The following is a 13,322-nucleotide window of genomic DNA, read 5'->3' on the forward strand; positions in this document are numbered from 1 at the left end:
GGCCCAATGGCCTCTTTCTATTCTGATTCATTTTATGACTCTATCCTTTCACATCAAGCTGGCACTGAGACAGTGAGGTTAGTTTCAATGGAAGACAAACCAGATGCCATGAAAAGCAAATGAGTGATTCACCATGTTACTGGTCTTTCAGACTATGTGATACTCTGTCACTGCCTCAAAGTTAGTAATGCTATAATCCACCTCAGATAGTTAGGTTAGAATCACAATCTTGAAGTGAAACTGAGCTTTTCTATTGTAAATACTGTTGGGGGCTACAAAGTTATGAAGCTGTAGAATTTGCTTTCAGGGTTAACAGCTGAGGATGAAACTATTTCAACGTTCAAGTTTAGATTGGCCGAGTGTGGAGGCAGGAGATCATATGATGAAACCTCCAGGGGCACATTCAACCAGAGTTGGCAACTCTAGATCTGATGCATCTGTCCTCCAAGCATCTTAGCAAGTTTTGTAATGCCAATAGTTATGGGTTGTGTGAACCAAAAGACATCTTATTTCATGGAGGCATTATTGAATACAATGCAATGCAAAGCCATTGAATTTTTAAATATGTTTAACTTGTTGCAAAAATGATGGAAGCTCAAACTTCTGATTGAAATAATAACAAGTCTAATTCTGAAAAACACTAAACGCTCAACTGGCTAGAATATAACACCAATTTTAATATTAATATTTTTAACACAAATGACATTTTTGTTATTCGTTTTTGCAGAGTGGTGTCTATGCTTGTGACCATGATATGGCACTAATTGAAAGTCCTAGACCTCCAGACAAATTCCTGTGAAGGAACATACAATAAAGTTGAGGTAATTAGAATGGTCCGTTCAGGGAAAAGCGTTCATTTGTTGAGTGAACCACTCAGTAATTTGTTGTTGTAGGGGAGCTGTGTTCATTTGAATTGCTGAGTAATCCTGAACATTATAACAATCTCTACAAGCTTGTCAGTCAACGCTGCTTTGAATATTCAGACTTTAAAACTGCTTGTCAGAAACAGCCATTATGTGTATGTGGTATAAGGGTCTGGCACATAAAGGGTCCATGTGGCACTAAGTACAGTACCACCCAAACAGTGATACAACAGAATGCATGACCCATACCTAGGGGTCAGTGTAGTGTTGGACTGAGCCAGGTGTAGAAGCAAGGACAGAGACAGCTCCTAGCTTGGATCTTTACTGTATCAATGTATATAGTTTCTAGTAGTTAATAAATACTTACCTTGATTACCTTAATAAGACCTACCAAGCTATTCCCAACACCTTACAACATGGTGGCAGCAAATGGAACAACTTAAAACCTCGCAGAGACTGCAGAGGTAAATTAAAATCCTGGAAAACTGAAGGAAAAATTGAAGAAGCATTTTTTAAATATTCATTCATGGGATATGGGCATCACTGGCTAGGACAGCATTCATTGCCCATCCTTAACTGTCCTTGAGAAGGTGGTGGTGAGCTGTGTTCTTGAACTGCTGCAGTCCATGTGGTGTAGGTACACCCACAGTGCTATTGTGGTGGTGGCGGGGTGGGGTGTGGGGTGAGGGGGTAGTTCCTGGATTTTGACCCAGCGACAGTGAAGGAATATATTTCCAAGTCAGGATGGTGTGTGGCTTGGAGGGGAACGTCCAGGTGGTGGTGTTCCCATGTGTCTGCTGCCCTTGTCCTTCTAGATGGTAGTGGTCGTGGGTTTGGAAGGTGCTGTCTAAGGAACCTTGGTGAGTTCCTGAAGGGCACCCTGTAGATGGTACACACTGCTGCTACTGTGCGTCGGTGGAAGAGGGAGTGAATGTTTGTGGGTGAGGTGGCAATCAATCAGGCTGCTTTGTCCTGGATGGTGTTGAGCTGTGCTATTGGAGTGTTATTGGAGCTGCACTCATCCAGGCAAATGGAGAGTATTCCATCCCACTCCTGACTTGTGCCTTGCAGATGATGGACAGGCTTTGGGGATTCAGGAAATGAGTTACTCGCCGGAGGGTTCCTAGCCTCTGACCTGCTCTTGTAGCCACAGCATTTATATGGCAGGTCCAGATCAGTTTCTGGTCAATGGTAAACCCCGCTGTCACTGTTGACAGTGACCTGAAGAAAAGCTCAAGAAGCGAATGCACGGAAGGAAATCGCCAGAGAATAACTCCAAAGAAAGGCTTGGAAGCTGAAGGCAGAAATTAAATTCCTCACTGCAGCAGAAGACTCCATTGAATCCTATGGAAGTCCAGCTTCAATACCTAGAGTGTGCAGAGTCAGAAGAGGTGAGCTAAAAATTTAAAATTCCTCGACTGCACGTCTGGAGAAAAGTTAAACATTGCAGTCATCAGAAATTGCCGTTCAAATCGCAGTCCGAGAATACCGATTCCTGAGTCGGTTCCTGAACACATGATGCCAAGCTTACTCCAAACAAAGAAAAAATAAATAATTAGTTAAAAATTAATCATGACTGAGTAGGCAGCTTTAAAAACCCAGCAAAAGCTGGGATTTGTCACTTCCAAAAGGGGGGGAAGACTCCAACCAGTTGATCAAGGCAGCCATTGTTGAAAAAATTTAAACGCTGAGATCATGAACAACATTACGGTGGGAGCCTGCCAAAACTGGCAAGTGCAGGAAAACCCTTTGTGAGGAAGTGTATGGCGGCGCCATCTTGGATTTTTGGAAACCTCTTAAAGCTGAACCTACAATTTAGGATTTAACCATGGATCAGAAATTCGCTCTTCCAGATTAATTTGGACTTATCCAAGGCCCAGATCAATCACAAAATTGGGGACTTTAGAGAAGGAGGTTCCTTAGATACACGATTGCTTCAGATCTGGATAAAAAGACAGAAGCTGAACAAGTTAACACACTGCTTTATTCGGTAGGCCTGGTAGCCGACAATATAATAGACGAGGAATCAAGGAATCATCTGCAAAATTTGATGAAGTTTTAAAATCATTTGACACTTATTTTAACCTCAGAATCCTTGAAAAGGCTACATTTAATAAACGTGTCAAGCAGCCAGGAGAACCTGTCGACTCCTTTGTTAATGAGCTGTACAGAATGGCTGAAGGCTGTGATGGCGGTGACCTGAAATCTGAGCTAATCAGGAATAGAATAGTTGGAGGAGTGATGACATGCTTCAAATGTAGGATGATCTAACCTTTGAGAAAGCCATCCAGATTGTCAGGCGATCTGAAATCTGTTTGCAGCACAGATCCATATTAAGGTTGGTGCAAACCCGTGGTACAAAATAAACCCCACTGTCCAGTTAATGAAACAGCACAGAAACAGGGAGGGTCCAGGCCAAGGGAAGCAATACCCTAACTGTCCAGTAGAGTGACCATGCCAGCGCAGTGGGGCAAAGCGCCCCCACAGGCAAAATCAATGTTTGCCGATTTCAGCCCAAAACTTTCAGTGCAACCGAATAGGATGCTTCAGGAATTTATGCAAAGCCAAAACATCAAATCGCATAGAAGATTCCCATGAGGGTTCGTGAGGTTGAGACAGTGCACAACCATGCTTCTTGGGTAAGGTCAAAGATCCTGGATTTTTGTTCCAGAATGCAGACATTTCAGTTAATGGCTGTCTCACAAACTTTAAATTGGACACCGGGAGCAGGCGTTGTGGGCCTACTGGACAGAGAACCATGGCTGGTGACCGGACAGTTGATGCCATCCACAATACACCTGCACGGCGCAGGAGGCATCAACCTCCCGGTGAAAGGTATTCTGCAGGTGACACTCTAGTACAAAGACAAAAGAATTCGAGAGACCCTGTTTGTGGCCCTCAAACAGAACTGTTTACTGCTCAGCTGAAAAGCCTGCGTCGACCTTAACCTTTTACAAAAAATTGACAAGGTCAACCCAAAAGGCCTGGCTGCAAGTATAAAAAGGAGTTCCCAAAGCTCTTTGCAGGATTGGGATGACTGAAGAACACATACAAGGTCACACTGAGGGAGAATGTTAAACCTGTGTGCCTGTACATGCCACGAAAGATTCCCTGCCCATTCATGAAACAAGTTTAGCAGCAGCTGGATGAGATGACAAACACGGGGGTGGGGGGGCCCACCTGGGATGGGGGGGTGGGGTGGGGGGGTGTGGGGGTCATCTCCCCAGTCACACAACCAACTATGTGGTGTTCTGGAATGATCCCAGTTCCAAAACTGAATGGTGATACCGTATCTTGTCTCTGTGTCCGACAGTCCTCTGGAAGCAAAGTACACCAGTCGGCAGCCTCCATCCAGTTGTTCTTGAAATAGGACCGCTCCAAGGCCTGCGGTTGAAGCATCTGTTGCTATTGTGGTTGGCAGGGATGGGTCATAGTGGGCCAGAATGTTCATCCGCATTTGCGGTGCCTTGACATAGCTCAATAAAGCTATAGCCAGAGAAATACACCTCAGTGGATGAAGGCCTGACTAAACTCTCCAAGACTACAGTGCTTTCAAAACTCGACGCTAACAGCAGCTTTTGGCAACTTCCCCTAGACAAAGGGTTGCTGACCACGTTCATTACCTCTTTGGCAGATTCTGCTTCAACCACCTGCTGTTTGGAATCAGCCTAGCGCCGGAAATATTTCAATGTACAATGTCGACCATTTTGCAAGGCCTACAGGGTGTCAACTGCTTTATGGACAATGTTTTGGTTCATGGCATAACAGTGGAGGAACATGACAAAAACCTCACAGCTGTCTAAGACCGCCTGCAGGAAGCAGGCCTGATGCTGAATAGAAATGCAAGTTCCAAGACATCAATTCGGTTCCTGGCACACATCTTCAGCAATAAAGGCATCACTGTGGATCCATAGAAAACAAAAGCTATTAGTGAGTTCCCAATCCCATTCTCAATTCCAGACCTCCAGAGATTCCTGGGGATGGTGAACCAGTTGGCAAAATGCTTACCAAATCTGGCATAGGTCACAGAGCCTTTGAGACATCTACTTAAGAAAGACCAGGCATGGTGTTGAGACTCGCATCAAGAGCAAGCATTCACTCACATTAAAGCAATGCTGCTCTCAGCTGACATTCTGGCCAATATGACCCACCCCTGCCCACCACCAAAGCAGCAGATGCTTCATCGGAACGGTCCAATTTCAAGAGCAACTGGATGGAAGCTGCTGACTGGTGTACTGTGCTTCCAGAGGACTGTCGGACACAGAGACGAGGTACGCTATCATTGAAAAGGAAGCCCTTGCAGTCATGTGGGCATGCAAGAAATTTTCAGACTGCATGATGGGCCCAAAGGCCACAATTGAAACAGACCATGAGCCACTGGCCTCATTGCTAGATGAGAAGGAGCTGGCAAAGATGCCTCCCAGAATCCAGAGAATACACCTAGGCCTCATGAGGTTTGCATACGAGACAGTATACATTCAGGGAAAGAGCCAGACAATGGCAAACACACTTTCCAGGGGCACAGTGGACCTTCTAACAAAACAGGACAGCAATCTAATTAAGGAGCTTGAAGAATACTCCCAATTGACAAGGAGACACTTGAAGGCAACCGCAAATAAACTCCAACAGATTTGGCAGGAACAAATGCAAGATGAAGAGTGTGCCTGCATCCGCCGTTACTGCCAGCAAGGGTGGCCACTACAGGGACCGAGCAGTGGTACCATGAAAGATTGGTCCGAACAACAAAAACACTTTACTATCATTGATGACCTCCTGGTCTACAGTGAGTGGCTGGTCATCCCAGTCTCCCTTCAGCTGGAGATCCTCCAAAGATATGGGCATCACTAAGTACAGGGCGTGGACCCAATCCTCTGTCTGGTGGCCAGGCATTTCCAGGGTAATTGAGGACACAATAGCGAACTGTCAGGTGTGTATGCTGTGCAAGCAGGGCCAAAGTGGCAAAGCCAAGTGTGAGGGCCTTATCTTGTCACAGTTCCCTACCAGGCCATGGGAGAGGCTGGACATCAAGTTATTTGACATCCAACAATAAATTGTTCCTTATTGCGGTGGGTTACTTTTCCAGATGGTTTGAGTTGAAGTAACTGTACACGACGACCACAAATGCAGTGGTTAAAGCACTGAATGAGTTGGTTATGAGCCACAGCAACCCGATGAGATTGTGTCTGATAGCGGCCCACAATTTTCAAACAAGTACTTCACCCAATTTACCATCACATCAGGCTTCCACCACCATACCAGCTCCCCAAGATACACACAGTCAAACGGGGAGGCCGAAAGAGGGACCGCAACATAAAAGCCCTCCTAAAAGGTAAAAACTTATAGGTCCACCCCATTACAATGCAGCTTAGCCCCAACCGAACTCCCGATGGGCAAAAGTCTTCACACGTAACTCCCAATCCTGCTGAAGAAACTAATACCAGTGTTGGTAGCCAAGGATTGCCAAGACATCCAAGACAGAGAGCAGCCCTACAGGCAGAAGTAGGCTTCCATCTACAACAAAAGGTACTGCACCAGACACCTGCCACAACTACAAAAGTACGACAAGGTCTGGATTTAAGACTTTGAGAAAGTGGGCACTATCATCCGGAAAGGCGATGACCAATCAGGATCATATCTGATCGGCATCCCAAAGGGTAGTCAGGAGAAACAGGAGGAGCCTCCCCTTCATCCCTCAAAGGGTCCTTTCCACTGTACAGTGGAGAGAATTGAGGATGATACCCAGATGCCAGAACAACCTCCAATTCAACAAAGCTTACCTGTAGCGACAGGGCCTACCGCTCCTCTGACAGTAGTGAGAACCAAACATGGAAGGGTTATAAGGTCTCCAGATCACCTGAACCTATGTACTCATAGGGGGGGTGGTGGTGGTGGGAGATGGGGTAGTAGTAATGATGCAATACATGGGGTAAACTAGGATAACTTGTAAATGCATTGGATAAAGACTTGGGGGCAGGTGTAGTGTAGGGGTCTAGCATATAAAGGGTTAACATGGGACTGAATACAGAACTGCCCACACAGTTATGTAAGAGAACATATGAGCTGCACCTAGGAGTCAGTGTAGTGTTGGACAGAGCCATGTGTAGAAACAAGCATGGAGACAACTCCTTACTTGGACCTTTACTGTACCTATGTATATAGTTTCTAGTAATTAATAAATACTTATTGTTGAACTGCCTAAGACTACAAATACCTTAATAAGATCTACCGAACTATGCCCAACGCCTTACAACAGTGTAGAGCCCTTTCTCTGTTAACATCATCATTGGAGATCGAGAAATGCAGACATCATTCCTTATCATAATGTCAGCAAAGTGGAAACCCTACATATTGTTATGACTGGGATGGGAGGAGTACACAGTTCATCTAGCCCCCACTACCCTGCAGGTCGGACTGTTAGTTTAAAAGTTTAATTCACTCACCAAAATGGCCAATTATTTACCTTTGTTACTGTTAGACCCAGAATAAAATAGACTTTAACCAGGCTTCTTTCAATAAACTCAGAATGATTGATTTATTATAAAACTTCTTAAAAAATAGTTGCAAGAACTGGTTAACACACAATTGTACTCTGGAAGTGTGCGCACGTACAAACAAACCAAGGGTAAACAGATAGGGTCTCTCTGCAGAAATGGGATTTAGAGGATAGGCGTTGTAAAAATAAAGGATAAATTTGCAGGACCTCAACGCTGTTGATCTGGCGCTCCCTCATGAAGATGAGCTCCTGGTCTTGGTAGATGTCTGGAAGTTTTCACCAATGGAGCTTCGGCGTGGAGGAGCCCGTCTCAGCATTGCAGATCCAAAATGCAGACAAGTTACACTCAGATGAGGATTCTCTGGCTACAGGCTTATAACCACACACAGAATTTCAGCCAAGGCAGAGAGTAAGTTAGGGTAGACTTCCTGCTCAGCTTATTCCCCACAAGACTTAATTCACAAAATAGCAAGTTCAAAACTTAAAGCTTGTCTCTGCCATGTGATTTCCAATAAATCACTTGCCTGTGCCTTTACCAGTTCTTATCCCCCTCCCCCCCATCAATTAAAGTGATTGCAGTTCAAATCAACTAAACAGCTCTTCCTCTACCATGCTGGTCAGGTGATTTCTTGGAAATGACATGATTATGGACAGTTCCAAGGCAAACCTGTGACCTTTTTTAAAAGAACTCCAGGTCAGCATCCAAATGTCCAGATAATGCACTGTGTTTCCATATTTTAAAAGGAAAATCCAATTAATAGAGTCATAGGCGGACTGCTTCTAACAAATAATGTAAAAGCATACAAGGCACAATTATACCAACAGAAGACAATTGTGACACTAAGGCACTTATGCATATCGCATTTTCCTTATGGGCCACTTATACTACAACAAGTTGGTACCTACTTTCAGAAGAAAGTACTGCACTGCTTGTATTTTACTCTGAATGTTATAACTCCAGTTCAATGCTGTCATGTTTGAATGTCAACAGCAAATTGCATTTATATCGCTACTAAATGTTGTCAGGCTTTCTCTTAATATTAGGAACTTGTTGAGTGGAGCTAGCACACACATTGTTGCCAGGTAGAGCTAGCTTAGACCTGTGAGCCCTCCATTCAGCTAGGCAGAAACCCACGTATTACAATAAAACCTATGGCCAGCTTTTCACTACCGAGGCAGATAGCTCGAGTCAGAAAACTTCCTGACTCAGCAAGCCTACTTTGGCAAAGTGTGTCCTGATGCATGGAATTTTCGCAGAGGAGGAGGGGTGGGATAGAATTGGTCTTGCTAACTCTAGAAACAGGTCATAGGTGGCCATTGGGGTGGGTGGATGCCAAGGTAGGTTGGTTAGAAGATGCACCTTGATTCTCTGGGGCTTTGTCCCAGCTGTTTTGCAGGCTGTTAGGCCCTTTATCCCTCACCTCCCACCCACCCCCCTTGGTCCATCATACCCTCCATGTCAACTCAATGCCAACCAATGCCCCCCACCAACCCCAATGCATCCTTATAGCTGCCATGCCAACTCATGCCCCCACCCACCCAACCCCCAAGTTCCTTCATACCACACATGCCACCTCCACAGCCACTCACCCAGTATCCATCATGGGCAGATCTCAGGAGCCATGTGGTGATTAAAAAAGAAACGTCTAACAATCTAATACAGCGCTTACCTATACACACTTAAAGTGAAAAAAAAACTCCCATTCTTGGAATCCATTCAAAGTTTTTATATCTTCTCAAGTTGCTAATCTCTTGGAGCAACTAACAAACTTCTATCAGACCCCACATCAAAGACAGCTAATCCTTTATTTGCCTCTTTAAACTTTCAGTCAAACTGAGAGCACAGAACCCCCTGCTGAGATAATTGTAGGTTTTGGAACTCAGCCAAACATCCATAATGACATAACAACAGCCTGTGGGGAAATGTCAACAGAGCTCTATTGAAACTATGCAAAGAGATGCTAATTTTTTTTCTAATCTACACCAGATGGCCTCTCAATCAATGCAGTCCAGCAGAAGGTTTAACTCTCACTAACAGCTGCAGCCCAGTTTTTTTTTTAAATGCTAAAGAGTGGGACATTTAAAAAATTTCCGATTATGACACTTAAACAGACTTCATCTGCCCTTCAAGAACACTTATGTCTACCCCATCAATTTGTGACTTCCAAATGGCAGGATAAGGCCCTTGCAACAACCAAATTGGGGTCTGTTTGCGCTCAACACTAGGTTCAAATGGCCCTGCTGAGTTCGGGTTTCTCTTCTGTGTTTTCATGCTGAGGACACAGCCACATCCCCCAGCCAGATAAATTGGATCTGTTGGAAATGGACTTCCATATTTTTTAAAGCTCTTCTCAACTCTGTGAAAATCCAGCCCTTAGTGATAACTGTAGCTCAGTTGGTAGCACTCTTGCCTCTGTGTCAGAAGGTTGTGGGTTTAAGTTCCACTCCAGGACTTCAGCACAAAACATTCAAGACTGACACTCCAGAGCAATACCGAGGGTATGGTTTCTTAGATGAGACATTAAAACGAGACCCCTCTGCTCTCTCAGGTGGACATAAAAGATCCCACAGTATTATTTTGAGGAAGAGCAGGGAGTTATTCTTGGTATTATGCCAATAATTATTCCTCAGTCAACATCACAAACTGATTATGTTTTTGGGAGCTTGCTGTATGTAAATTGGCTGCCTCGTTTCTTCATTACAGCAGTGACTATGCTTCAAAAGTACTTCATTGGCTGTAAAGCATTTTGAGATATCCAGCAGAATATAAATGGAAATCTTTAATTTTTTTTTTTGCTATGCATTTTTCTGAAGACCATTAAGGATGCATTGGATTGCCCCAGTGCTATCAACGGAAGACCCATTTTCTTAATCTGCTCATTTTTAAATACTGAGGCTCAACTAATAAGAGTTCTAAACCATAGAAAAGGAAATGTATAAAACAAAATGGTAATAATGCTCCTGGTATCCACAAAACATTCCAGTCCTTTTGTGCATAGTACTCTTAGGGTATGTGACATAGTTCTTATGGTGTAATATAGAGGGTTTATCTTCTCTAAGTGCAAGTTTAAGAACCACTACCACTGAAAATGGTAAAATTGAAAATAGAAAGCATGCTGCATGGGGTATGTGAGCATGTATATGTATGTATGTATATATATATATATATATACACACACAAATTGGCTGCCAAGGTGCTTCTTGACAATGAAGTGTGAGGGGGAGGGTTGGTTGCATCTTTAACATAACCTTGAGGCCACATTGACACAGTGTGGGCTGGAGCATGAGTAAAGGTTGACAGAGACATTCGGCTGGGCATTTGAAGATATTACACACTGGTCCAAACAGGATCAGCTGTGTTTCCTCCCTGTTATAATTACATAAATAAAACTACAGTGGAGAAGAAGGCAGTCATTGTGCAAATGGTAATTGACTGTCTAGTCTAAGGTTTGGTAAAGGGTTGTGTTTGTGGAATATTGTAATCAGATGAATAATTAATATTTTGTGAAAGACATCTATTGTGAAATATGTTAATAAGACAGATGGAATATATTCAAGCCAGGGCAGTACTGAGCAGATATTCTTACATTTGGTGATGCTACTGTTGGGTCTACTCTCAAAATATGTTAATTAGCTGGTATAATTTTCTCAGTAAACAGATTCTCAGCAAGAGCCGCAAAGGTTAGGTCAATTAACCCCCTTCAAAAAGGAGCTAGCTAATCATATATTGAGTTGAACAAATAGCCAGCAAATAAACAGGAGACTCTGTTTCCTCTACTGCTGGGGTTTGAGGATGTTGGCTGTGCAGGGCACAAGAGTTGAATAGTGGGTATTCAAGGACAGATAAATATAGCCTTGAGGGATTACAAAGTATTTAGGGAAGAACCTCCAAATGTTGAGCATTCATATTGTGGTAATATTCTGTGGAAGCACAGACAATATTTTAAAGGACATTTTCTGGTTTTTATTTAACTTTTGCCACCAGTTTTGCCAAGTGTCACATTACAGGCCCTGCAACTGGCTGTAATGCTGAACTAGGATTGTGGGGTTGGGGGGAAAGATTAGTCATTCCTGGGCCCAATCATTATCTAACTCCTAGGATGAATGCTGCATAAGGACAGGACTAGTCCATCATGGCTCTTGAATGACTCACTGTCTAAGCTCATAAGAATGGCCATTTGAACAAGGTATTGGAAGGATGATGCCACTTTCAAAAACAGTTCCTCTGACATGTCTTCCTTCTTCCTTAACCGAGGTTTTCCACCCATGGTGGTTGACAGGGCCCTCAACCGTGTCCGGCCCATCTCCCGCGCATCCGCCCTCACACCTTCCTCTCCCTCCCAGAACCATGACAGGGTCCCCCTTGTCCTCACTTATCACCCCACCAGCCTCCGCATTCAAAGGATCATCCTCCGCCATTTCCGCCAACTCCAGCATGATGCCACCACCAAACACACCTTCCCTTTACCCCCCCCGGCGGCATTCCGCAGGGATCGTTCCCTCCGGGACACCCTGGTCCACTCCTCCATCACCCCCTACACCTCAACCCCCTCCCACGGCACCTTCCCATGCAACCGCAGAAGGTGCAAAACTTGCCCCTTTACTTCCCCCCTCCTCACCGTCCAAGGGCCCAAACACTCCTTTCAAGTGAAGCAGCATTTCACTTGCACTTCCCTCAATTTAATCTATTGCATTCGCTGCTCCCAATGCGGTATCCTCTATATTGGAGAGACCAAACGCAGACTGGGTGACCGCTTTGTGGAACACCTTCGGTCTGTCTGCAAGCATGACCCAGACCTCCCTGTCGCTTGCCATTTCAACACTCCACCCTGCTCTCATGCCCACATGTCCATTCTTGGCCTGCTGCAATGTTCCAGTGAAGCTCAACGCAAACTGGAGGAACAGCACCTCATCTTCCGACTAGGCACTTTACAGCCTTCCGGACTGAATATTGAGTTCAACAACTTTAGATCATGAACTCTCTCCTCCATCCCCATCCCCTTTCTGATCCCCTTTTTTCCAATAATTTATATAGATTTTTCTTTTCCCACCTATTTCCATTATTTTTAAATGTATTTCCATCCAGTGTTTTATCTCCACTTTTTAGCCTATTTTGATCCCTTCCCCCCACCCCACCCCCACTAGGGCTATCTGTACCTTGCTCATCCTGTTTTCTACCCTTAATGTCACATATTAGTACATTATTTAGCTAATATCACCACCGTCAACACCTCTTTGTCCTTTTGTCTATGACATCTTTTGGCAATCTCCACCTATCACTGACCCTCTATCCAACTCTACTTGTCCGACCCCCCCTTAAACCAGCTTATATTTCACCTCTCTTCTATTTTTCCTTAGTTCTGTTGAAGAGTCATACGGACTCGAAACGTTAACTGTACCCCTCTCCGCAGATGCTGTCAGACCTGCTGAGTTTTTCCAGGTATTTTTATTTTTGTATTGGAAGGAGCTGCTGAGAGTCTGAGGAAATACACTAAAGCAAGGGGCTGTATCTTCAGCAGTGGAAGGGGAAAGAAATAAAACTAAATGAGTAAATTAAAAGAAAGAGGAAACATAAGTTTAAAAATAAACCATCCTCTGCCATTGCACCTTTTAGTTCACAGGAATAAGACCAGAAATTAAGTCACAATTGCTATTAAAAAAGGGCACACTGTGTATAATTTTACAGGGCTCCTGGTTTTAAGGTGTTTTTAAATTACTGCAATAGCTCCTGGAACGCAGATGATAGCATGCCCTGAAATGCCTGATGTACCTTGTTTCCATGGTAGTGCATACCTGCTTTCTGTGGGTCTCTGGATCTGCCGTTGGAAATATCCAACCAGCCAGTGGGAGACTGGTGACCGGCTTCAAATGTAAAAATGGGAGACCAGCAGGAGCAGGCAATTTCCATGTGATTCTTCCAGGATCTGGGCTGCACCAAGTCATAATGCAAAAGTGCCTGTAATGTT

This window comes from Cetorhinus maximus, chromosome 26 (assembly GCF_964194155.1).
Source record: "Cetorhinus maximus chromosome 26, sCetMax3.hap1.1, whole genome shotgun sequence".
NCBI lineage: Eukaryota > Metazoa > Chordata > Chondrichthyes > Lamniformes > Cetorhinidae > Cetorhinus > Cetorhinus maximus.